The sequence below is a fragment of the Sinohyriopsis cumingii genome, chromosome 1 (genome assembly GCF_028554795.1).
Source record: "Sinohyriopsis cumingii isolate HCF-2022 chromosome 1, ASM2855479v2, whole genome shotgun sequence".
NCBI classification, from domain to species: domain Eukaryota; kingdom Metazoa; phylum Mollusca; class Bivalvia; order Unionida; family Unionidae; genus Sinohyriopsis; species Sinohyriopsis cumingii.
Window position 1 is genome coordinate 9,668,207 of NC_142961.1, and position 25,620 is coordinate 9,693,826.

Here is a 25,620-nt window from a genome sequence, read left to right on the forward strand (position 1 = left end):
AGATACCTTCCTTAATGAAAGTCTCAATAAAAAATCTGTAAAAATACCTACACGACGAACATTATCTGTGTATATGATATGCTTGTGATGAAAATCACGAATATACATAAGTAACAACTAGAAAGCAAGGTATCTACTGGAAGGAAGTGACGAGTGTGCAAACTTTTGTATGTTGAAACAGTGGCATGACTTTAACTTGTGTTCTACGTCACATCACTAAGGAGTGATATAAAACACGGTTTACAATCAGTATGAGAAGAAAAAATTAATTATGTGGAAGTACACGTAAAACAGCAATGTAAGCCAAATGCAAGGTAATTGTTCAACGTATCTATGTTTGTTTAATCTAACAATAGTAGTCAAATATATCTGAATCGTTTCAATCAAATGAAACAAAATATTCTCTGGGATCCTAGCAGCAGAGAGGGTGAACAGACCATTTGCAGGAGATTTCATTTACAAAAAATAAAGCTTTCTACGAAAATGAAAAATACAAGCGTAATAAGATTTTCTCCAATTGGTTTAGGTCATTTTGTTACTTTATCTTTTGTTGTTTGTTTTCAAATATGTATGCGTGTTTTAGTTACCCGCTGGACACTCATTTGTGGTCGCATCATGTCTGCTGCTGTAGTGTGTACATAATTAAATCATTGATAATATAAAATAATAATGTATGATTATTGTACGCCAACTATGGAATCTCACACAGCTAGATTATTTCGAGAGCGACTAGAGGCAATCAAGAAATATAACCATGTTCGTGATGCTGTCAAACAGCAATTACAAGCTCGTCAAGAGTTTCAGGTCAAAATGGCAGAAGTTGGTGAACAGTTATTTAAACCGGTTACGAAGGCTACCTAAGGAATTACAAAGGCTACCAAAGATCTTCTTCCCACGTTGGAGCAAACCGCTAAAGCAACTGGGAAAATAGCAGAAAGAACTGTATATAAAAAAGGATTCTACGAGAACTTCCAGGTGAAATAGCCGCTGTTCAACCACAATTACAAGAAGAAATAAAACAAGTACTTGAGATTACTGACAAAGTCCATGAGGAGGTCGTTGGTGTAAAGGGACCTGGTACGCCAAAACCAAAATCAAAACCATCAACCCGATTTACCGAAGAAGGTCATAGAAAACTTCAAGAAGACGCTGTAAAGGTTTCCGCAATAGGATATTGAGATCGTGATAAATTATTAGATCCAACCTCCACCAGTGTTCCAGAAAAAAACGGATCCCTTTTGTATTTCGAAAATACCATGGTATATCTAGAATCATTGGTGAATATAGCGATAAATTTGCAGAAATTGAGTAACAAGTTGAAGAAGCTAAAAGAGCGCCATTACTCGGAGTTATGCTATCCCTCAAAACATCGCCATTCAGACCACCTCGTATTGAGAAAGAGGAAGATTTGCAATTTGAAGAAATTAGACGAAAGAGGGAACTACGATCAGCAAGTAAACACAAGGAGTAACTGGAAGTAGTCTTGTTACTCGAGGAAGTGGTTATATTACTCCATGTCCCAGCAATATCTTTCCTGATATTGATCGACAAGAAATTCTGATTGGCGGAAGACGAGCTGGTAATAATTCCCTAGGAATCTTTAATGAAGCAGCTGATATTTGTCAACGATTATTTACAGGCGGTATCATGGACATTAATGTTTATCGGTTCTTATTGGTGAAATCGTTGATGATTAACACAGTGATTGAGGGTATGTAATTAGATAAGTGATAATAAAATAAGATTATCATACATAATGCTCAAGGTGGACCGATCATGGTTAGGGGGATAAATTCATGATTACCTACGTATAAATTTACCTACGGAGATGGGCTAGGTGATGTTATTCAGGGTTTATTCAGAATGAAAGCCCCAAAAAGCAATACCGATTGCAAAACAATTATCAATGAAAGCTGTTCAATTGGTTCGTGAAAAAGGTATTGGTGATGTTAGTGTTGTTGCTAGTAAAGCATTCTAAGCAATCAAGGATATAATAGCAAGATTGATACAACGAAAACTGCAATCAATAAAATTACTTAGCACTGAAGTTGTGCCTTCATATGTTAGTAAAATAGTCAATCAACCTGCAAATGAAAAACTAGCAGAGTTAGCTGGTGTACCCCTATCAGAAAAAGAATAAAATATAACTGCTAGTCTGATAGGAGGAAGTGGTCTTCGTGTAAGACGATAATAATTATAATAAAATGTTCAAACGTATATCTGATGCAGCATTTGATATGGATGCCAGAGTTCTCGAAGAGGAATCTGTGCGCAATTATCAGTCTTATTCTTATGACGCACGAGGACCAAATCAGCGTGGATGAATCGAACTTCAAGTTTATGATACAAGCAGATATTTCTTACCCGCTGAAGCATTTTTTGAAGTAGAAGGTGAAATTCTGAAACCAGATAATACTGAGTATGGAGCTGATGTTAGAGTTAGTTGGGTTTTTTTAATAATGGTATGGCTTTATTCAACAGTGCTACATAAATTATTGACGGAAGAAACATTGAAATATGCCAGAACGATGTCGACGTTGCCACGACGATATTGGGTCTAGCAAGATATTCAGATGATTATTCAGGATCACTGGTCCGTCAATGATATTTGCCAAAGACACTTCTTACCACCCTAATAACAATATAAAACGACCAAGAAACGTTACCGACAACGCTGACGCTGATGTGTGCTATTCCATAATTTAATTTAGAATTCGCAGTGCGTCGATCAATGCTGAAAGATGGCAGTATTCGATTTTCATGCGCAATTCTACCGTCACATATCTTTGAATTTTGCAGCAATGGCAGAAATGTTACTTTTGGAGCTAAACATACAGTTGTGCTTGTAAGAAAGGCTCCTGGCGATGATTTAATCTGGCGCCCTATCGGTGATGTTGGTAAAGGAGTACTGACAAAACTTTCGTTGTGGATGCCAGTAATGACTCCATCAATCGACGAAGAACAACGGTTACTCTCTTTTATGAGTCATGGTGGTAAATCAATATTATCATGGTTGACGATTACCACAGATAGTGTTCAAAGTAATATTAATGGCTTATTTACATGGCAAATAGCATCACAGCAAGATGTTTCTGCACCGCGACATATATTTCTTGCTTTTCAAGATACTGAACTAATAAATTCACAAACACACAGTATAAGGATATTTGACAAACTTGATGTTACTGAAGTTTCATTAAGGATAAACGGGTATCAAGAACCAGCTGAGGACATAAAACTGAACTTTGAGAATAATCATATTGCACGTGCATATCATCGTTTGATGACATTCATGGCACTTGATCAAAATGTTGATTCCGGTCTACAAATATCACAACTGGATTTTACAACGCTGTATCCAACTTATTACTTTTCTCTTGAACATTTTAATTCATTTAAGCAGTCCGTCGTTGATATACACTTTTAAGCGCGTGTGGCAATAGGAGATGTTAATTACAGAGCAATCGCTGTTATACTCAGTGGCAAAACAATATTACTGTAAGGTGTTGGTGGACGAATGAGAGTAGAAAACATGTAATTAAATCGCTCATGATATTATAATGTCATATCTTCTTGTTAGTGTCCGTGTGACTCCTGGTCAGATTAGAAAACTACAATCATTTTTTAAAAAAATATTGTGGAGTAAAAATGTCACAAAAAAAGAACAAATCACAGGTGGTCCGAATAAACTGTCATTGACCGAACGTCAACTCTGGCACTTCAATGACACCAAAGAGTCAAAGACTGGCGTTAGACTTAATCTTTCTGCCTGTGCCATTAAAGACGCATTCAAGACGGGTGGTATATTTCCACTTCTTGCAGCTATACTGGCGTTAATAGCTGATACAGCCATAGCTGTTGGAAAAGCAGCTGCACTTGGTGCTGTTGGTACTACTGCTGAGATGGTACTAAAGAAAGCGACAGGAAAAGGAATAAAAACTTCCAAAAAAGGGAAAGGTCTAAGACTACCAGGAACTCCCTATTGGTACGGGAAAGGTCTGAGACTTCCCGGGACACTTCGTTAAACTTGAATCGTGTTCTTCCTATGTCCAATACTGATTTACTTGATGCTGTTAAAAATTAAATATAAAACACTTCAGATGTGTTTTATGCGTGACCAATTACAAAAAAAAACCAAACAATGTTGAAACAGGTGTCATTAATCTCGATAAAAGTTCCCGCCCTGGTACTCATTGGGTTGCATACGCGATTGATCCACGTGGAACTGTTTATTTCGATTCCTATGGATTTGCGCTACCAAAAGAATTTTTAAAATATGCCAACAGAATACGTACTATTCCTGCAATCTAGTATTGAACATTACCAACACAGGCAATAACCGATCGCAATATATGGCCGTGAAGTAATTGCTGTACTCGACGATGAGTCATCATCAACAATACTACCTCATAAAGTCGCGCACGAGTATACAAGTGGACGGTTTAACCGTCCGCCGTCCTTAGAATTAATGGAGTAACTGAAAATAGCTTAGCTGTGTTTGATAGTAATGGGAAAATTAAACCTGATGTTATTATGTCAACGATATAAGATAATATTCATTGCCGAGTACAAATATCCGTTGATACAATGACTGGTTCTCTTAATATATCAACTAATAAAATTACTGATCTTGGAGAACCAGAATCAGACGATGACGCCATAACAAAGAAATAACTCGACAATAGAAACCTCCAAATAATGAATTCGTTAGTTTTAATTAATGATGAAATGACTACATTTTAATCTGATTATACTACTCACATAAACACATTTTTGAATTATCGCAATTGTACAAATTGAATTGTTGATGGCGGTTTTTTGAAAGCCAACATGTGTTGGTATTAAACTCTCCGACATAAAAATGATCACCGACAGTGTAGTATATACAGTAGCATCTGGACAAGCATTATGGTCAACACTCAATAAATCCATTAAACATCGCGCTGAGATTACCGGTATATATAGGTTCTCAGTACTTGGCGTTACAACATTTACAATATCCACCACAATACCACGGCGTTATCCACTAACTGGATACTCTGGATTAATGTTATTGATGTTGGAGCAAAAGGATAGGATACAATTGTAGTGGAACCTGCAGAAGAAAAAAAGAACGTGGCTTGATTCATTATTGGTGTCTTGAATTAGTAGTTAACTTCCCACTTACATAAATGATGCGAGTGGTAAAACAAACTGAAAAATATCGTTGACGAGTATACAGTAAATGTATGAAATAATATCGCAGACGTGTAGTTGTCATTGACATAATTGTGTATTCGGCGTCCGCTGTTATCGCTGGAAAATGCGTATTGCAATCAACAATAACAATGACATCACCAGCAGTTATAACAATTTGTGTTTCAGCTGCAACAACAATTGCTGGTATTATTAATATCATCGCAAGAAATATCTGCGTGTAGCGAAAATAAACTGCTCGACTATATAATAAAGTTAAATAAAGCGACGCTAGCATACTCCAAATTATCTTCGTAGATATCATCAGGTCTAAATGATGAAATATTTTCAGATACTGAGTTTACAAAAATGATTAAGATTTACCGCGAAGGTACAATGTGTCAGAAACTACGTCCTATTTAGAAAATCGCGATTTAGAAACTTATGATAATAATAATAATAATAATAATGTCAGTACCAAACAAATTACTCCAACAGATTGTTGTTAATACAACAACACCAAAAACCACGATGATATCAGCAAGTTCGACTAATCCTGAGTTTAGCGTCAATTTTCCAACTGCAATTGCAGCTAAAGAAATAGCACAAGCACAATTACGAGTATATTATAGTTGGCCAAATATTAGATCAAAACTATCTGGTGGATTACCAGCAAATAATTCACTGGTGTTTGCACATAAAAATAAACCAGACAGATCTCCCGATTTGCAAGTTGTTGGCATACCTACGGGTAAGTATCAAATTGAACTACTTAATGATGAATTTCAACTCAGAATTAAATATAATGGAAAAAGAATCTAAAATAGCTATCACTAGTCACAAACCAGCATTATCAGCGGCATATAAAAATAATTCACTTGTGTATGCTGTAGATATATATCAATCGCCAATCCGAACAGTATTAGGATGCCCAGACATCCTGCCAAATATCAAGGACCGTTAGAACCAAAACGAGATGATTTCCTCACGGATAAGAAAATATTTATAAAGTTTCCATAGTTTAGAAAAGAAGAGCAATGGACTACGAAACATAATTTCATTGCGTCTGATGGTACAATGCTTCCTGAAATTACACTTGGTTTTGCTTACCATGCGGATATTAATGAAGATGAATTCGTCAAATAACAAATTGATGTATATTCCGGCGATGTCAATTTAGAATATGAACAAATGCTCGATCAACTGCAAAATTTAGTTTTAAGCGCCACACAATATTACAGCGATGATATAAAACAGCAGATCACCGCAATAATACAACATTTAAATCAGGTTATATCCGACCTTGAGCTTGTCAATAAGACTGTCATCGAAAATATAATTTACCGTGTTGATAGAGTATATCCTGTCTCAACAATTAAACAGTTATTCCAGAAAGCATATATGATTACAAAAGAACAATTAGCAACATTCATAGTAACAAAATTTGCCACTGATGAGCTGAAGAAATCAATCAACGATTTTATCAATAGATATTTTCCTAAAATCGTCGAGTCATGGAGTAAAATATCCATGCTATCAAATGTTCTCAACATAACAATGATCGATACGGCGGAGGTCGTCGTATTTCACCACGTGTTGTTAATATAAGATCAACGATCGCAGTCAGTCTTGTGTGTGATGCAATAGATGGCAGCTATCAATTTGATCTTGAAAAATCTAGTCAGGCTCAACAAGGATATATCTCATATACATATTTCCACGAAATCGAACTGTTAAGTTCTATAACGGTGATATGTTTGATTTTATCAGAAATATCAGCAAAAACGACCCTATATCCATGTGGTTGTTTCAAATTTCAGATAATGGATCACTATAATCAGTTTGTACTGCCTAATTGAGATATTTATCGTACAGAATCTCTCCACGAAGAAATGAAAAATATTGCGTTGAAATATACCCATGACGAAACGAAACAGTTAATGACCAATTGTTTTACCTTTCCGTCGGTTGCTGCTCAATTTGCTCAGAAGGAAAATTCTTGGAATCCAACACGATTGGATTTTCTTAAAGATGTTCAGCGCAGTTGTGCTGAATACGGACACGGTGGATTATGGAATACTGAATACGAGTATAACGATGTTATCTCGTTTTATATCGATACATTTTATCCTGGAAGTTTTCTTTGAATGGGAGAGTGTGAGAAATATTTTGTGCGATTTGGATATCCAACACAAGAGATGACCAGAATATCGATAAACGGACCATTACCAGATTTATACTTGACTGGATTTGCACGAATTAAATCATTTAAGTTTACCGAAAATCTTCATCGGATTTGTTATGTATTATTTGGCAAACACTTTTAAGAAAAAAATGTGGGCTCCAACAGTATTAATACGGTATATGCCTGATTCAAAAATATTACAATCAGCAAATTTAGACGAAGCAGTTGTAACATATAGCTCGCAGAAACAAGTTTCATTACCACAACAAAAAGTATTCTGATGATGAAAATCCTGACACTGATTTTGAAAATAAAATCGCAAAAGATCATGGCAAAAAAATAATTGCTAAATTTACCCAAGGAAGATCATATGATCAAACATGACAATGTATAAGATTAAGTATAGAAGATGCTGCAATTGATTTTTATAATTACTGGTCCTACGAAGGGAAATATATTTATAAGTCGAAGTAATGTTAATATATAGGACGGAACTAAATTAGGTACAATTGTGAGTTACACTGATGGTGAGTCACTGCAGTTTACTCATTTAAGATCTTCGATGCTCGCGTACTTTTCGATAAATTTATTATCCATGATAAACATATTTTATGATGTTGCAGTTAGAGTCGCCACATATTCATTTTATATTAATAAAAAAACATGATTGCTAGAACAACCACATATTGGGGTTAATGCATCATGGGGCGAATGGAGAATAAAACAAGAAAAGGTACTTAGTTATTGTAAATCTGAGAACGTTGAAATTAAGGATATTTACTTCATATATAATCAAATATCAGGATTGTCATCTGCATCATCTGTATATGATCCAGTTGTCACGGAATTGTGAATGATTTATATCAATATGTATATGTGATCAAAAATGTACTCGGGTTTCGTTGCCGCGTACAGCATCACCCGAGGGTGGTATATTTTTTCGGCTCTAGTTATTTCGAAATACTGAGCGCAACTCAACCCATGCTGCATGTGCAAATTGGCAGTAGCGATAACCTAAGTACCTAGCTGCGCATGTCTCTCACAGCTAGTATACATATAGAGCTAATTCTCTATAAAGTATTTACATTACGACGAGTCTTGTCAGGAAGCTTACCTCTTTACGGGAGCATATCTCCAGCTGCAGAGGTATTGAAATTTAAGTTTGTATTCTTTATTACTATTTGTTTAATATGACAGAATTGTTTCATATATTAGATGTTTTAGAATTTATTCTGAATTCTACAGAGAGTCAACACCTAGGTTATACAACGCCATGATATTAGAAATACTATAGTCTGGTTCGAGTTAGCTATTTGTTGTAACTGAACATACAAATTGAATTTAATTATACGCTGCATGGATTGAACGATTAATGTAATGGGTAACGAATTCATGTGCGCGCTTGTGCAACATATATCAGTGCAGAAGTACTTAACTGTGTCATATGAACTACATGGTTTAGTTGTTATAATTTTAGATTCCTTATATTTGGTTTGGTGATGTGGAGTCACATAACTCTGTGTGGTTTCTTGTAACGTGTACGCTGTGTCTGGTGACGTTGGCTCGGAAGAGTGTCCTGGTGTTCTCAATGCGAGGGACCAAGGCTTTGCGACCATCGGGTCTGTGTTGAATGTGAGGGCTCTCGAGGGATCCTTCAACAGACTGAGAGGGGCGGACTATACGTGGGCACTTCTTTGACCATTGACTAGAGCGAGTGGAACCAGAGATATATCTTGGACGTCAAATGGCCGGCACGATAGTTATATATATACATATATATATATATATATATATTACGTGTTCCGTGTCATTGATATTTCCACTGTTGCTATCTGAGCAAAATTACATGCATTCCCATTTTAATATCGTTATATGAGCGATTGATTCACAATTTCATGTATTCCCATTTCAATATCATTATATGAGCGATAGATTCATACATTTATATATATCCCTATATCCCTTGGTGCTTGATAAAACCTTGTTTATATTGGGATGTAGATCATATAATTTTATTTGTTGATCGGTGATAAGACGAAATTCACGTTTGTTTAAAATTCAAATTCGTTAAATTCATGTTTGAGTTTTCTCCTTGAGTACTTGTTGTTGATAGTTCCATGTTAGGAACGTTATAATTTTCCTTATCTTTTTGTTTATAATGGTGTCAGATTTGTTAATAATTAATTTGCGTTTATAAATAAACATCTTATTAACGCAGTTGCTTTGGGTGTCTTCACTAATCCAGTCCCAACCCGGCTTCATCTTGTGACACCCGTGACCAGGCATAAAACTGTTTATCTAAACGGATCAGGAGGATCAGGAAAGAAAACACGTGCAGTTTAATTATTGCGTTACAGTTCGAACAACTCTGTTATAATTGTTTTAAGCCCTACATATAGACTCGCCAGAGAAATGAACGAACGAGGAATAAAATCTTATACTTTTCACAGCTTCTTCCGGTGGAAGGGAGATACATGGACTTAAGAACAAATTGGAGATAAATATATTCCAAAGATAATTATCTGGGATAAAATATGCACGGTATCCTTGGATATGTTAAAAATATTTCTTGATTGGTTGTTGACAAAAAATAATGCTGTGATAGTATGTGGCGATCATGGTCAACCGCCACCTTTTGCTGGATTGACTCAGCATAGATGACTGAAAAGTTTTGTTGATTATTACAAAGGAATAACTGGTGATCATAGAGCGCTTGATCCAGAATTAAGAGAGCTTAAACAATTAATCAGACTACAATCAAATAAAATTAAGTGTGAAATAATGCGTGAAGTAATTTCAGAAACTCCTATGAACATTTTTCTGCAAGTATGGAAACCAAATGATTTGGTAGTTGCAAGTCGAAATATAGTTCGCGATACACTTCAACAACAATTATTTCTGTTACATAAAAAAACATTTCAAATCTACCAGTACCATTATGTTATCGACTAGCAGATACTCGACGGCAAAATATCGAAGTTGTTTTAGTTTCTGTCAGTGTTGTTGAAGATGTATTATCAATGGAAATAACTCATTCGATGCTAGGATATGCGATTCATTCATCTCAAGGATTAAGTATTTCTGGTACTAATGTTTGAATTGTTGATGATCGTATCGAATAGTGAAATTTAATTTATCTTGCAGTGTCTCGTGTTTGAAGAATATCTCAGCTGCGGAGGTTATCGTTGACTTCACAGAAAATAGTAATACAACTGCTAGCAAAGGCGATGATATAGTAAAGAAAAAATAAGTTATAACCGATGTTATGAAAAAATAATCGCTACTTCGATTTCAATGCTGAAAGCATCATGACGCTGAAACAACGACAGAATAATCATTGTGAGAGCTGTAACACAGTAATGTTGTGGCAGTTTTCAAATAATAATCCAAAACAGTTTATCGTAGATAGAATTAATAGTAGTCTTGGTCACGCACGCGAAAATGTTATGCTGACCTGTCTTGAATCTAATCCAAGTGGAGGCGCTAGTTCACAAAAGTGAATGCGGTGGTAATTGTGTATCTTCAGGAATGACTTGTAATTGTTCACGTACAAATCAACGTTGAGGAGCAGTTGAATCCAGTCTGTAGATTGCAGGTCTACCCGTGGAAATTGTATGTGTCGTCACAGTCCAAATATGGTAAGTTGCTCTTTTTTACCACCTTCAGGTTCAACAGGTTCATATAAATACCTCACAATCACATTACCTAGTACTGGTTGTTTTGAAAAGTCATATTGTTGTATTGGTATATGTTGTTTGTGATCGCACTGGTAGGTTTCAATGAAATGGTACAAGTAATTTCATTATTTGACGCAGCTATCACACTTGGTTGCCTTGGAACCCATTTACGAGATCTATTGTCTTTCTGAATTATTTCCTTCGCATACTGGTATACAAATAACCGCTCAGCAAGTGTTCAATTAAACTGTTCAAAAGGTGCCTCATCATGATGAATTACGGTATGTCCTCATCTGATTTTGACGTTATGTTTTTTCATCAGAGATGATATTGCACCAAGAAATTCCTTGCCAGGATCAACCTGTAGTAGATTTGGCCATCGTAGACAACCAAGTTGATAAAATCTTTCAAACGCGGATGCAACTTCCGCTGCTATTTTATTTGATAGTGGTTCTGCATCTTTATATCTACTTGCAACGTCAGTGACAGTCAAAGCGTATTTTAATGTGCGCGATTGACGTCTACCAATTTTAACGAGTGTTAAAAACAAAATATCTGCTTGATGAACTTCTTTGGGAGTGCTGACATCAAAATGTGAACGCTGAATTTGTTTAGGTGGTGATATATAAATTTGCCGTATTGCCTGTCGTGCTTATCAATTTGCAGCAACAGAATGTGTGATATCTGCTGCATCAGCAAGTTTACTAATCGTTGCTCTACCTTTCGAATATCATTTTCGGCTATAATAAATCGATTCCATTATAATAATAACCGGTTGATTAATTACCTGCCGCTAATACTAGTTTTTCCTTTCATTGCAGATTTTACCAGGAAGCTGGCAAGTTTTTCTCTGAGATTGTTTTTTTATGGAATTTAATGAGTGAATGGACTTCACATCTGCAATATGTCGTTGCTGTAAATCCTTATTTTTATACGCTACATCAGGAACGTGGCATGCTAGATCAACAGCATTTATTAGATACTCTCGTTGTCTTGGTTGATCTAGCTCGGCAAGTCGGATATCAAGTCTGGTTCCAGGACCACAATAATTATAACTAGGAAGATGTTTTTTCCTGGGTATTTAGCACATGGAGCTCATAGTAATTTTCCCAGTGAAGCAGCGATAACACCACCAGACGCTTTGTGTCCGGAGATAAATTTGTATTTGCTTGTACCATATTTTACACATTTACCTGAAAGTGCATGCTTTTTATTTTTTGTTATTATTGTTGTTAATCAACTTGTTCCACCGATGGTGAGAGTATTCCCTGAGCACATTGGAGCTAGTATATAAAGTTTGATGACGTGAAAGTTCTGCACTGAAGAATCATAGTTCTGATTGTACAATGCACATGCTTGGGAGTTTATTTCCAGCTTAAGCCTAGACGTTTAACATGGTTATCAGTTTACAAGCCTCACATTGCATAGTTAAAGTGATCTAAATAAGCCAAATATCAACTTTTAACGTTCATTCCCCTTATGGAGCTCCACCCAGTTAGGTCAGTCAAGTTCTATTGTGAGATTGGGATTGTGCACACAATGCGATTTCATTTGTCAGTATATTAGTTTGGCATTTCCCTTAGACAGTTTCAGACGGCTACAGAACTACTTTAAAATATTTTATTGCTTCACACGTAACCCTACACCAAGAATAGATACGAAATTTACGTGGATTTAAATTAGATTAATAAGATGTTAGCATACAGGATTAAAAAAGAATAGGTATGAGAGAGACAGAGAGTAAATTGACGATCGTGGTAGACATTGGACAAGAGTACCTAAATTGGACAAGAGTACAATCACCAAAATTAATTCAAACGCAAAAACTAAGAACCTCATATATTTACTTTATTAAAATGCCAGTAATTGAGTAGAAAAATACAGTTTTGAAAACTCACTCCTTAAGTATGGATTAATATCATATATGCTTGGGACAAGTCAAATAATCAAATATTAAAGTTCGCAGTAAAAAGCATATGATCCGTAAACATATTATTTGGTTCCTATGCTATTCCATATATTTTCAAGTAAATATGTCGTGATGTACACTTTCTATAGTACCACCTGAATCACACAATGGATTGTCTCTCAGATCATTAGGATTTAAGTCATTTTGTTCTTTGTTACGTACTAAATTCTAATGACTCGGGTTATTTACTATCAATAGGTATTTTAGTTTTGTCATGATAATTGTTCAGCGTATTGTGCTAACATACCAACATGTCCCTCAACCGAACGGTTGCTGTGTGTAATGGTACACAATCTTTAGAAAACTGAATATACAACCAAGTAGAACCAAGTAGAAAACTGAACATACAACCAAGTAGAACCAAGTAGAGAACTGAACATACAACCAAGTAGAAGTTGCAGCTGCATCATTGCCATCACCATTAGTCCCAACTGAGTTGTTCAGTTTATACCTTTCTAATTTATGGCGAACAGGTCTAATATTTAAATGTACAAAAGATAACGTACTATCCGCTGATGTCGTAAGTGAAGTATTGCAGCTGTAGGAATCAGTTGAATCTGAAAGTGATACAGATAATGGGTCCGGATCCACCTCACTGTCCTCGGATAATATAAAGAACTAGAAACATTCATAATATACAAACGAACAAATTATTTAACACTAGATTTGGAAAAGTATTTCAAATTTAATTGATTTTATCATATCTATTAAAATTACTGACAGGCAGCAAAAACACTGATCATTAAATATTAAAACATATGAGGTTACAATTAGAAGCCAAGTGAATATTAATGTAATAGCGTCTTTATCCACTGTAATAAGGACGTCAGTAAGAACGGTATCATTACAGTTCAGCCTTTTTTTCATTTTTTACCAGGAACAATTTTAGCTCTTCTGAGGAAACGCGCGATGTGAAATAATAGAACAGGCCGTAAAGTACAATTGGTCGTAAATGATGATGAGGATTATGCTTTGACTCATCAAAAACAAAAAACAAACCCGCAGTCATCTTGAAAACCTTTTCTATTGCTAATTCGTCTCGACAGCAAGTTATACCAGCATGGCGTTTTCAAGGTAAGACTTCTTATGATGTCTAGTTGATCTTGTTTACATCTTGTATTGATCTAATATCCAATACTGGACTCAAACGACTTTGAGAATATCGTGACCGCGGCAGGTGTTTGTCTGTCCAGTATCTCCTGTGTCGTTCAAAATTGAGTGTGCGTGTGTGTGTGTGTGTGTGTGAAATGCAAACATATGACTCACATTTAAAGATTGTTTATTACAATACAATATAATGCAATATATCGGCGGGTAGAACAATTAATCTTAAATAAGATCTTTTTTACCTCCTTCCGTACAAATGGTATTTACTGAATTATTTCTGAGAGAGATTTTGTTTCTTGATTTAAAAGGCACAGAAAAAAAAAGTAGTTAGATATGTTGTGTTCTATATAGGTTGAAAATTTACTCCGTGTGGTTTATGTGTAATTCATTGTCATAAATTTCCATTTATAATGTCAATCTAAAACGAACTGTAAGTCATTTTGTATTATAGATTTTGAAAGTGTTAATCTGAATCCTTCTGTTTTCTACCTTACCTATTCGATTCAACACTGAACTATTGACTGCCATTTCTTTGGAAATTTCACTTAATAAATTATACTATATTTACTTTTCTCAGTCTTTTTCTAACTTTTATTGCTGACTCTCAAAGAACGCACGGCAAATTTATGAATCATGCATACTTGTTCATTTACTTCATCAAACTAAGTAATGGCCTCTTGATGGTCTTGTAAGTGATATAGCTAATTCACTTTTTCTTGAAAGTTCATCGAAGAAAAATACTTCTAAAAATACGGGAAAGAATAGAGACACCAAAGGAGGTAACCTGATATTAAAACAATAATTTTAACATACTGAGTGGTAGCTGAGTAGCATCAGAAAAACGTGGTCCTCTTGTACATCTTTTCATTAAAATTATTATAAATTGTCATGGGATTCCTCTAATCAAATCCAAAATTAAATATTGTGTTAATGATATGCTAAATTTCAAAATTGATATTTACAGGTCGAAATGTACATTTGGGCATATGACGGTTTTCACATTAATCTAACCGTTTCAGTGGCCTAGTGGTTAAAGCGTCCGCTCGAATGCGGGAGGTCGTGGGTTCGATCCCGGTCGAGTCATACCAAAGACTTATAAAAATGGTACGAACAGCTACCTCGCTTGGCGCTCAGCATTAAGAGGTTAGTGTTAGGAATGGTCGGCCTGGTGTCAGGATAATGTGACTGGGTGGGACATCATGCTACATGTCTGCGGCATGATGCCCCAGTGCTAGACATCACTATAAACGGTCACACTGCAGACATAGTATCGATATGACTGAAATACTGTTAAAGCTACGTTAAACATCCAAATCACACACACACACACACACACACACACACACACACATACACACACATTAATCTAACCAATTTTCTTTGTTCTACTCAACCAGCATACAGTCGGGATTGCCCATTAGTCTAAATTTCACTTGGAATTTCATCCTGTTGGCATTGATCAAGTTTAATTCCTTCTCCTTCTTCAGAATCTCCTTTAATCGCTTTTCAGCCGCCAACGCCGCCTTCCTCACGCACCATCTTTTTTTTTTTTTTTTTTACAAATTCTTTAGTAATTCCAAGAGAGGCGATTTCCCTCTTCAGGTGTCTGGTGTGAGGGTATCACTCTATCCAATTCTTCTACCCGATCCAGGGGGATGTTGTACTCGTTCCATCAAACTGAGAGACTCCATCTGCATATCCTTTGTGTAGGGTTGGTTTTCCATTCTTCTTTTACGCACTAGTCGATGATGAATACCACAATTAATAAATCAATCCGTAATTTAAGCCGTGTATGACAATCCAGCCTTTCACGACTGGTTAATGTAGGTATAAAACTACTTCTTAACTATCCATCGAGTGAGAAACAAGACCCACTAGTTACGCTTTAATGCATATATATCATGCTACTCAATTAACATGTCTGAACGCGGAAAGGAGAAGTTTGATCCGAGTCCCCAAACGCCAGATGAATTCTTCTGAAATGCCATTGATATAGGCCTACTACTGATTATATGTTGATCAGTTTTAACTAAACCAAGCAGCTCCTAACAACCAATAATGTGTTTGCCACATATTACTTATCACAATCATACAACTTATGATTTTTTTCCAAATTTATTATCATTCGATTTATATGCTTGTAGCACGCACGTGATGAAAACATTATTTACACAAAATACAACCCACACACAAAATACCAGAAATAGAAATCCCACAAACCTCAAAGGAAGTATTTTTCAGATTTTTGCATAGGCATACACAAGGGTAAGAGAGTGTTTATGAACACATTAATATACCCGCACAAATACACAATGTACTTATAAAACAAGCATTGTTTGAAGCTTTGAGGTGAGAAAAGACGAAGACATTCAAAAACACAAACATAAAAGCTACAAGGAAAAAACATAAAAGACAAATGTTATGGCAAAATGGTTAGTGTCTCTCTCTTTTCTAGAGATTTGGGTGGCCCTGGGAAGGGCCGTTTTGTTTTGGTGAACGGACCTGGGCTTTTGCGCCTGGCAGTACGTCCAGGTTACACCATGGGCTTCACCGCAGCATATGGACGCTTCTTCATGAAGGCGAATTGGAGGTTCTCTTTATCCGTTTTACACGCAACCTCTTCGCCGCCGTCTTCATGTTGCTAGTGGAGCAATTCATGTTCCCATCTAAGATTTTCCTGACATCACTTATGCTCCTCATTGTATTTCGTTTTTAACCTCCCATTCTTTTTTTCCCCTTATTATTCTACTCGCGCAGAACATTTTCCACCAGATAATGTGCAATTTATAAGTAGAAGGTGTTTCTCTTCTCCGTCTTCTTCTAGATAAAATGATGTCACACTCGGTGCATGCACACCATAGCGTCTCTTAATCTTAAGATTGTGCTCATTGAACTTGTTGACGAGTCAACGATGTGTGTCCAAACTATTGTTGTACACGGATTAAGGTTCTGTACGACCATTTGCGTTGTATGACCGACTAATGTAAGTGTACACATGCTACTTAATTATTCGCTAAGTGGGAAACAGGTGCCACCACCCGACGAGTTTACAACCCTGCTGCATCCACTATGATTCTCACCCAGGTGTCTGGTGTTTAACACATATTTCTGACACTTGCTTCTTGTGAGTTGGTCCAGTCGTCCCTCACACTCTGTGTGTCTTCTAGGCTGCCGACACTATACGGAAGTTTTCAATGTGATGACGTCCTGCTTCCCTGTCATCTAACAGCTTACGAAGTCCACTGATATAGCTTGGTCGTATTGTATTGGTACCAGTCGCTTGAATATAGGCGAGGGCGGCAGCTTAGCTGTAGTCTTCTTCATCTCCGTTGGTCTTGCCATGTCTGGATTGTGGGAGCACCTTCTTGGCTGCTGCTGGGTGGGGTTGGAATTTTCACCTGTCAGCCCCCTTAATACTACACACTTGTTCGGTCTGTTTTTCATTAATTTCTAACTTCTTATTCTCCTTCCCCTTCCCCTATCTGCCTTCCACTTGTTACATTTATTTTACTAATGGTGTTGGCATGGGGGATTATTTCCTAGTTCCAACTGTAGTTTCGTCCTTCTTTTTCTCCTCCACCGTCCCCTGCCTGCCTTCCACTTGTTGCATTTTATTTACTAATTTGTTTTACTAATGTTGTTGTTGAGGGGATTCCTTCCTATCTTTAACTGTAGCTGAAAGGATTGGTGGTGGTGATGGTGGTGTTAGGATTGGAGGTGTTGATGGCCGAGATTCAACGGACAGGGCCGTCGGCATCGATTGAGTCTCCGTTGCACTTGGTCACTCTTACTGTCGTGTCTGTGTTCCCCTCCCCCCCTTCACTGTCGTCTGGTCGTTATTGCAGGATAAGACGTAATGCATTGGTTAGGTAAGTGCGAAGCGAATTCTTAAGTTATGGTAGAATCCATCTTGAATGCATAGACTATGAGTAACGGTGCGGCTATGTTTCGCAGCACATTGAACTCGATCACATCCAAGCACTCAAACAATACATTTAGTCCTTCCTTCAGTTTCACAGTGTAACGAAAATACCTGTAGTATTGATCACTTTTACACACGTCTTTCATAGCAGCAAAAGCAGCGTATCCTCCCAACATAGAAAAACCTGGACTAAATGTAATGGACGTTATTCTGCTGTCAGAAAAATGCCTTTTAAGACGATACACAATGTGATGGTACTCAATCAATACACTTTTGTAAACTTTCTCCTGGGCTTTGCCAAGTTGATCGTTGAAAATAGCGGCAATCGTATCGACAAGATGCTGAGCACAAAAACCAGCAGGAATTCTCATCGTATTGGTAGTTGGCTGAGGAATTGCTGATCCATGTTTGGATTTATAAATGAGAAAATCATGTTGTCCAACTGTTATTGAACGTGTTCTTTCAGGATATCGAAAATGAAAGTACTTTGACCGTCGTTAAATATTAAGGGCTTGCGTATGACAAATGATTGCTACCAAAGTCACTTCCCAACGAGCTTCGTGACCCGATTAGTATGGCCTAATGTATTTTGCCTGAACAACACCATACTCTATTATTGAATAACACAGCCCTAGAACTGTCACTCGCTAAGGCTTAATAAAATTGGTTATTCATAGATCGATAGTGTTGGTTTCAAAGGAGTCACTCGATGTCAAAGATGAACGATTTTGCAAATATTCCAAAAGAGGCTTCCTGTTGTTTCGATATGAAGAACTGTTGTGGTGGTGACTGGCATTGAATGCAAGCCTAGCGTTGTTATTACTGTCCGTAGCATATTTCAAGAAAGGATGGGGAAGACGATTACTAATACAATTGCTGAGTAAAATTGCTCTCAGCTGTTGGTCTCTTTGATGCAAGCTCAAATCGGCAATCGCTGTTCCGATGACACAATAAACCACAAAGATTTGGCAGAAGACGAAAAACATGGATGTTTTTGGAACACGTTCTCCACACAACACCCACAGACGTTGTTTTAGTAGGTCTTGAACACATGAACTCTGATAATGAGAGGTACATGCTATGTTTGGCGGCATGTTTATAACTTCTTTTATAGTTGATGACTTGTGAAGCGGCAATCTTAGAAGCAATACTAGGTGGACATCCTTTTCAACGCGTTTTCACTTTTTCAAGTCGACGTTTGCTTACTTTACGTGTTTTTCGATCGAGAACCGTTTCGATATTGTACACGCCATTTTCTTTTCATGTCACTCATTGTAACTTTGGCAAGTAAAACGTTCCTCTTAACGCTTCTCCGTTCATGTCTTACAACCTATAGGCAGCGGAATCACGTTCAAGTAAATGTGTAGTGTCATGAAATAATAAGGTTTTCCAATCAGGTAAAAAAAAACTTTGCCAAATGTGCTGTTGGAGTTTGCAATTCCAACCCAATCTCCAGCCTTTAACACCACTTCTTTTCGGTGGGAGGTGACTTTCCAAACAATTGATCAAACACGATCACTTCCTTGTCAGCGGTCACTTCTTGGAATGCACATCCAATGCTTCAATTTTACGACTGATTGTAGGCTTTGACAAGATGTGGTGACAATTTGATGTACTTTAAAGTGTATTTATGTGTAAAATATGTCCACAAACGTTCTTTCAAAGTTCTTTGAAAACGCTTTACGACACTTATTTTCGGTTCAGGATAATCTGTAGTAAATAAAATGAATATGGGTTTTTCCCATTCTTTTTGAAAGAATCGTTCAGAATATTGGTGCCTTTCTCTGTTGCAACTGTAAAGGGTGACGACCATATTGTTTCCGATCTTGTTTTAGAAGTCAACTCAACTATCCAAAATGATTTTTAAACAAGTTAATGACTCAAAAACATATAACCTCGACTGTACGCATCAAAATGAGAGGCATTCTCTAAATCTGCTTGTCAATGATGATTCGATCCAAGTGACCTTGGTTTAACATCTGGAATAGTTTGGCCGAATGAGTTTATGTAACTTGTACGTTGATTGCTCTTGTAACCATTGTCGCACAAATGGCAAACACTTTAAATTTGGCTTTAACAACACGATAGAAGGTTTGAGCTCTTCCGTAACCAACCACAAGTGCAGGATTCTAGAAATGCGATCTAAACGTGTCTGCATTATGATATTAGCTTATATGTCCCCCAATGTTTGATATGGATCTTACATTCGCGTGATATTGATTTGGACGAGGCTTGACGTATCCAACGTGCAATAGAAGTAGCAGGTTGTGGGTGTTGGCTATTTCTTGATGTCTTTTTTACTTTTGTTTTCCCTTCTTTATTTCGTTCTTTTATGCTAAAGAAGGTGTGGACATCTTTTTGACCCAAGCTTATATTTCTTCTCGTTTGTAAGTTGTGGATAGTGTCAACAAAGATATTGTAATATGAATAGGTAATGGAGCAAACAGAGCTTAAGACACTTCTCTTGTGTCTTCTTCTTCTTTCATCCCTGTGGCTGTGTCTGTCACTATTTAACTTAGCAGTTGTTGCAGTAGAAAAAGACGTCGTCGGAGGAGAAGTTCCTCTAGAAATGGGTTTCAATGTTTTCATGAATCTGGGAAACACGGGTGATCAATCAGCTTTGGCAGGTGTCATCGTGAACGGTAAAGAAGTGTAAATGATAGGAGACACCGTCAACGAACTGTGTGGTTTAATGGAGTACGTACGCTGCCTAGCAACAGTACCGCTCCTTCTTACTGGGAATATTTTCTTCTTTGAACTTTTCTTCTTGCAGTTTTGTTTCGTGTGTGAAATTAACGAACCATAACATTTTCTTTTGGACTGTTGCTATCTGTTGGGGGATTTGGCGTTTTCTCTTATTAGCTTCTGCATTAGGAACCCATTTCAAAAGGGAACAAACAATGACACCTCCTAAAGAGTTACTTCCAACAGGTTTCAAAACGATTGTGAGTTTTAGGTCTGAGTATCAATTCTTGGATATGCAAGCCGTGTCAACACTACTCGAGGTTTTGTGACAAAAGCGTTTGGCTTCATTGTGTATGTGAATGAAGTAATTGGTGTACTCTCAAGTAAATCATAGAGATGTCTTCTAATAAATGTGTTCGTACTTGTGGATATTTTTGGTGACTTATTTCATACAGGGAAAGAAACTATTTGGCAAAAGGATGAGATTGAAAGGAGGTCATATTGAATACTGTTTGAAAGAACAGAAGTGTATAGTATATTTCGTTGCTGGTTTTTCTTCATACAGACACAAAACGGAAGGCATACAGGACAGGGCCTCCATCTCACCGGTGGTAAAACATATTGGTACTAAATTTTAAATAATCGGGACTAGTTGGTTTTAAATCGATGAGTAAGTATGCATGATGCATTCGAGTGGCATCGTCATACGAACAATTCGACCATGGCGTTCCTCGTGGTTTATCTGACACTTATACTTAAGATTTATCTCTTGGAATTTTAAACAGTACCACATAATGGGCCACTGAGACTGATAGTGTGGTGTACAATACTTTGTGAAATATATTTTGTTTAAATGTCTCTGGTCAGGAACAACATGGACATGATTTTAGCATATAATGATTTTTTATTAAGAAAACCAAAACAAACAAACAATGCAAATAAAATATACATAACACAATCCTTTAAGTCCTAAACACTGTCAATGACTGCTTTATACGGAATGTGTTGCAACACTGAAGACAAAAGTCTTGGTATGATAAGCTTTTTTTTATGTGAAAGTCTTTCCCACAAATCAGACTTCTTATGATGTGGAAATAACAATAGTTTAAAAGTAAAGAAATGATTCTGAGTTTGTATTTCACTTGTATCTCGACAAACTCTCTGCAAATGCGTTCTAGCAACTCCGAGTGGTGATTATGAATGTGCTCTTCGAAACTAATCATTCAGAGGTATGCATTTCCTCTTACGGAAATATTCATACATTTTACACAGAGCATCTACTCGTAACAAGTGGAACAGAATTGGCTTAGTCACTAAGTCACACATTAATAGTTGCGAAGAAGTGGCATCTTGAGGCGACACTGCTTGTAAACGATTTCAATAATCCTTTAAGTCTTGTTTCTTTGGATGAACTCTTTGTAGTATTCCTACCTTGCCGGTAAAAATCATGGCATCGAAATTTTTTTCAAGTCGTGGGTAGTTGATCATTATCTGACCATTTGAACACTTTGAAATTAATTTACTTCGTATAACACTCAGATACGACTGATTTAAAAGTCTATGTCCCAAAAGATTGTAATTGTTCTTTGCGTTTCACATGATTCTGTACAAGACTTTTTAAAATGTGTACTCTTAGTCCAGGAGTGAAACTACGAAGGTTCTCTTCTAAAGTATTCATGGAGTTAATAATCATGCCCCATGAAAGTAAGTTGGTGACAGCGCGGAGATTATCAGGCATGTTCCATGTAAACTGCACTTGGTCTCCGCGTTCTGAATTGAAATCGAGCATATGTGCACACCCAAGACTACAAAGAACACACATCGATGTATTTGACTTCTCTTTGATGTTTCACCACGTGGTACACCAAGCGTGTTATTTTGAGCCGTCTTCCAAGAAAAAGTCTCGCGGGGAAGTAAAGGTTTTATATCCACCACGCCATAACTTCTGGCAATGCGTCTGAATTCTGGATCAGGTTTGCAACTTCGGTCGTATTCGTGAATTTAGGTGTCACGGCAAGGGGGTCTGACGAAAGTATTGATGTAAGACCCGCAGTGAAAAGATGTTTGAAGAGGAACAGTGAAAAGATGTGGTACATGTTAACTAACTTTATTTAACAAGCCCCAAAGGTCCTTTTCAGGACCACACATATCTCTAAAAGAGAGATATAATAATCTTATTTGCCAACCAATTTTGTGGTCTATGCTTTGCGTGTGTCTATGCTGTTGACAACTAAAACTTAAAACCCCTTTACCCTTTCAGTCATAATAGTATGCTTGTGTGCACAGGTGTAGTAGTGTGTCTATAAACAGTTCCAATACTTGATTGTCACAGCATTAGTGAAAGTTTGTGTACAACACTTCCTACCTTTTTAGTTGAATTGTTTGAGTGTGCGTTTGGATAGTAAATATGATGTGTTGGATTTGTAAAAGAGTGTGTGTTGGATAGTAGGGGATGTGTGTTTTCAATTGTAATAACAAAGCGGGTGTTGTGCTAAAAGTAACGTGCGCATTTGGATAGTAAGGTTGTGTGCTTGGGATTTTAATCAAACAAATGGTTGCTGGATAGGATATGTGCTTCGTTGGATATTATATGTGGTGTGTTGGATTGTAAAGGTGAGTGTTTAGCCTATAAACACTTTTGACCCCCATGTGACATTTCCATGTAAACCTAGGGACCATTTTAACATCGGTGATTTTCCCTTTTCGAACCCTAAGTGTCATTTCGATGTAACCATATGGTGTAATGTTAATTCGCGTACGACCCGAATACCCACATACAACGATCTGTATTTGATATACATGCAATAGAAATACTGTGTAAATTTAAGGCTGTGTACAAGTAAGTTGCGTGCTCTCTCACCAAATTTACATTCAGTTACTGTAGATATATGTTGAGCACCATATGTTCATGTATATGTCCATGTGCATGAATAACTGCCGTACGGATAATTTCTCCTGATTGCTTTATCCTGCTAGATGAGTAAAAAAATTTAGAAGTGTAGAAATTATGACATTCACCTCAAGGCGTCATATTCGCCAGAAAAGGAAAATGTATTGAAAGTGCTATACTTGCAGGAGTTTTAAGTCACGAATCATTTATTCATGAAAATATGTTTACATAAATGTGAGCAAGGAATTATTGTTAAAATGTAAAATGAGGTCCAATGACAAAGTAAGGTGGACCTTTCAATGACTCATCCACGTTTTATTTCCCAGGGTCCATACGTACTCCCCAGTTAGACAAAGCCCCTGGAGCATAGCTTCCAAACTACTGAGATCCCCACCATGCAGCCATGTATGTACAACTCAGCCATGTATGTGCAAGCCAACAATGTATCTACTACAACCTAACCATGTATCTACGACCCAACCACTTAACTATGTATCTACAAACAAACCAAATATATACAGCGCAACCATTTATCTGCAGCCAAACCATGTATCTACGACCCAACCATATATCTACGACCCAATAACCTTTTACATACTTATTGGTGGGGATGACCGACGATACGTTTTTATTTACTTGTTTTTCTTTTTGGGGGTGTTGGGGTAGGGGGTTTAGGTAAAAAAGAATTGGGGGGTGTTTTTGTGCTTATAAAAAACAGAATTACTGTTTCTGTTGTTTGTTTGTTGTAGGTAACACTATTATAACATTATTAGGATTGTTCTTTTTTATGAAATGTTTATTTGGGCTGCTAGATACGGTAATCATACCCAAAGACAGGGTTGTATCATTAAGCCTCTTTTTGCCAAGGATAATTGATAATAATAATAGCTCTTAAGGCAGCAGTCTTTAGGAGTTAATATTAATTTCTTGCACGGTAACAATGTCATCATTATGTATTGAATCTGCAACCCATTAAAATACATTTATATTGTGACGGATGTAACATCTAGAAGTCGCTAAACTGTTATAACAACGTGTGTAATATTACAGGCAATTACAGACTTCGATTTCTTTATTGATAATGACAAGAGTGACTAAGTGATTCAGTTAGTTCTTCTAGTATGGAAAGACGTTAGTAATAATAGTATTCTGTAGTATCCCAATCTCATTCGGTGTTAGTGCTGTTTCATGTTGCATGCTATGTACGTCAACTTCACACATTGTCGGTTTATTTTGTGTCCCAGAATGCTGAGGTATTGATAGGAAGTTAGGAAGTTTATTATCAGCATGTGTGTGTGTGTGTGTGTGTGTGAGAGAGAGAGAGAGAGAGAGAGAGAGAGAGAGAGAGAAGCAGTACAAGATAGAAGGTATAACACAATATTCTGTATGGAGAATAGACGTAACATATCAAACGGAATATAAAATCACATTTTCACCAAACAAAATGTCATTAAAATGAGAGAGAGAGAGAGAGAGAGAGAGACTTTGTTTACCTTAATTCGGATTAAATTGCATGACCATCATGTTCGATATATATTCCAACTCTTTCGGCAATATTCCAGAAATCAGTTGTGTACATATTTTTGTCATAAAGACACATTGCTCTGCATCATGGGGTTGTATTACCTGTGTACCAACAACACTCCAAGGACTTTCACTTCTAACCTCTTTTCAGGTCACTGTCAACATTCCAATTTATCTCCCGATTTCTTACGCACTGAACAAACAGACCTCTACTAGTATAGATCAAGAATAATCAAGATTTTTTTGTATCTACGCAATCCAGGTAGTTCTGTGTATTACCTGAACAGAGGTATGATGTGTGTTCTTTCAGGCTTGGCGATCAGTTTGATGTATACCCAATGATAAGCATGTCGAGGTTTGACTAAACTTAATTATGTAGATGGCTTATCAGTTTAGGTCAATTATATCTACTGCGATTATCAAAGTCGGGCCATATTCGAGAGAGTGGGAGTAACGCAATTTTAGCGTACACAAGAGTGTGTCAAC

General features: G+C 36.8%; 1 protein-coding gene across 3 annotated transcripts in view; it reads right to left on the reverse strand.

Annotated features, from left to right (window-relative positions):
- LOC149806399 (uncharacterized) overlaps positions 1 to 25,487 on the reverse strand; it is a 49,774-nt gene extending 24,287 nt beyond the window's left edge. The window contains exon 1 of one of the 3 annotated variants that reach the window (XM_089974130.1): positions 25,104 to 25,487. The gene's annotated coding sequence lies outside the window, so the exon portion shown is untranslated. Of the gene's footprint in view, positions 1 to 4,953; positions 5,079 to 25,103 lie in introns of those variants that run through there. The other 2 variants (XM_089973972.1, XM_089974052.1) reach the window with 2 other exon arrangements.
- Between the last annotated feature and the right edge of the window lie 133 nt (positions 25,488 to 25,620).